Here is a 3,019-nt window from a genome sequence, read left to right on the forward strand (position 1 = left end):
AAAAAGGCAGAGAAAGGTGTGGGGGGGGGGGTGATAGAGAGGAGTATTTTGTTTTCTCAGCTGGTGCCCTGGCGTGCCTCACAGGCTAATGGGGCTTTTCTAAGAGAGGCTGAGAGTTGAAAGAGTAGGTCAGTTTCCTCCCACCAGCGTTCCTCACATCTCTCTCACACTCCCACCTCCTTCGTCTGGTCTGGCGACTCGTCCAGGAACCTGATCCTGACGGCCTCTGACATGATCCAGACAGCCTGTGGCCCGGCCCGACACTCTCTCCGATGGAGAGCCAAGCAGTAAAACAAAGAAATAAATGTCTGGGCCCAAATAGTTTCCACATGTTTCTGGATTTCGTGGGGTCTCCGCTGGCCTTAAGAGAAGAGCCTGAGAGTGTGTGCATGTGCTCCCTTAAACCTCCTCCAACTCCACCTCTGCTGTAGCACATTACACAACTGCCATCTAGTGTAAATGTCTTTTGTATACTAAAAACTTTTTACAAGGCCACTTCATCTTTTATGGTTCTCACATTTATTTAGCATCCAGGAAAAAACTCTAGGTATCAATACAGATTTCTTAAATCGGTTTGTTTCTGATTCACAAACTCTTGATTTGATTTAGATTTTAATTTGTTTAAATTTGATTCCAACTCTTTTGGAAAGTATGCAGTCCTTACATATTCTTAAATTTCTAATTCTGTAAATTATACCAAGGTTCAGACTGATTCAAATCACTAACTCATCTTCTTGGACTATTCATTACAAGAACCAACTCATAAGAGCCTGATGCTTCAATGGGGATTGAAACATTCAGTTAGGAATCGGGCAACACGTCACACTGTATGTTTTTGTTTCACTGAAAAGAACCAGCTCATGAGAGTCATTAATTTAGGAATCAGACTACATGATTTTTTGCTGTATATATTTGATTTACTAAACAGAAGCAGCTCACAAAAGAGTCAAACTACACTGGTCATATTGCATGTTGCCTGTGAGAACAACTCAATAAAAGATTTTTTTTTTTTTACCCAGCACTAAATTTTTTATTACATTTGTCTGACAATGCTAAACAACTCTAGATTCTACGCAACTGTTCTTAACCTCAGGAGCAGAAGAGATTAGTACTTTTGGAATAAGTACTTTTGGTCTTCAAATAAGCCCAAGAGAGCTGGTTTCACACTTGCATAAGCTCAATGGGAATCTATCCCAGTTCAGTTTTAACAACACCGCTCTAATGTTACAGCAAAAGCATTTGCTTATGAGCACTGGGTGTGAAATGGCCTCACTTAAACTGACTGCTTAGTCTTTCGCCAACCAGACAGACAGCAGCAGCATTTAGATATGAAATATTCATTTTGGATCCCAGCTATTAAACTAAAATACATTTTGGGTCAGACTGACCAATTACAGGTTGACTTTAAGCCAAGGACCCTCAATGAATTACGTTCACCTAAATTTAAATCTGAATGGAACGGTTTTGTCAGTTCCGCTCATATACGAGAGTTAACCTCCCGTTAAGCATGTCCCTTCATGAAAAGCTCCAACTTCATCTATAAGGGTAAATTAAGGCACATCATTTGTTCGTGCCTAGAGAGTGTATTAACTCAATACTGTAACTGCAGTCCATCTCCTGAGAAATTACCTATTGATTGCATTCTTCAAAAGGGAAAATCTCTGCCTAAATCCATGGCCATCATTGATCCTGCCATGCCCATTACGGAGTAAGCCTCCCTGCCCGCTAGCCAGCAACACCATTAGGCCACGTATATAGGTTTTCTTTATTTTTCTTCAACCTTGACCAAACTAATTTAGCAAACACACAATTTAATAGAAAAGATTTTAACATCCCTCACAGGTGACCTTGGAAAAAAAAAAAAGCTCTTAAGTGGCATGTAAAAAGAGCACTATGACTAAAGACTAAAGTGCACAAGATAAGACATGCTCTGTAAACATTTTGTCCGCCTCTGTAATAGGAGCCGAAGGGGTGGCCTGCCTGGCCTAGTCCTGACACCGATTCACTTATAAAAAAGGCTGAACCACAAGAACGATGTATTCCAGGCTGAGCACAACACCTTCCATCAGATAGAAGCTGTTGTTCATAATTACGGCCTATTGTTATTGTGATTATCCAAAGCGCCATGTCAAACTCTTGAACCTCTCCTTCTGAATTTCAGCCGGCTCACTTCAAACCTACAGGTTATAATTAGGCCTTTAGCATGGGGTTCAGCGGAACACAAAGTGCCCGTCTCTGCACTCCTCACCATGGTAACAAATCAACATCTACACGGGGTGCCAAGGGCCAAAAGAAAATTATCTACATTCATCTACAGGTCAGACCATGCTAATGACCTACACAACAGCTGCCGACAGCCTACGTCAAGACGGCTAGTGAGGTGATGTCGGCTCGGCCACAGTGTGTTTGATAGTGGCAGTAACAAGGTTTGTCAAATTTACAGCCTTGCTGCTTTGAGTTTAGCTTTAGGAGTGGATCAGAACACTGAACTCCCGAGTCGGTGCATCAGTGGGTAGGTGTTTTTATAAACTCTCAAGTGTTATATCACTTGCCATATGCAGTGTGATTTACACAGTACAACTGGCCATACATTTACAGAGCAGTGAGACAGAATGAGGACCATATGTAGAATCCTGTACATGAAAAGTTAACAAATTGTATCAGGTAAGAACATGGTCTTGTCTGAAAGCAGCCAGACCTTGGTCTGAACCCGAGTATGATTTACTTTCTGATGTATCAAACAATGTGTTGTTCTGAGTCCGCACTATGAGCTACGAGTCATGTACTTTTTCCCTTTTATATCACGAAACAGTAATAATACACACAGGCATTCCCACTTATTCATCCTCCACATATAAAACCAACTTAAAGGGGTGGTTCATTGCGATTTCACTTTTTTGACGTTAGTTAGTGCCTAATGTTGCTGTTTGAGCATAAACAATATTTGCAAAGTTACAAAGCTGAAAGTTCAATGCAAACGGAGATATCGTCTTTTAAAATTCTGGCAGTTTAATGCCTA

General features: G+C 41.0%; 1 pseudogene; it reads right to left on the reverse strand.

The window, feature by feature from the left end:
• LOC107716307 (serine/threonine-protein kinase VRK1-like) overlaps positions 1-3,019 on the reverse strand; it is a 20,435-nt pseudogene that overhangs the window by 5,876 nt on the left and 11,540 nt on the right.

Source organism: Sinocyclocheilus rhinocerous, unplaced genomic scaffold, assembly GCF_001515625.1.
Source record: "Sinocyclocheilus rhinocerous isolate Xijiao unplaced genomic scaffold, SAMN03320098_v1.1 scaffold869, whole genome shotgun sequence".
Taxonomy (NCBI): Eukaryota; Metazoa; Chordata; class Actinopteri; order Cypriniformes; family Cyprinidae; genus Sinocyclocheilus; species Sinocyclocheilus rhinocerous.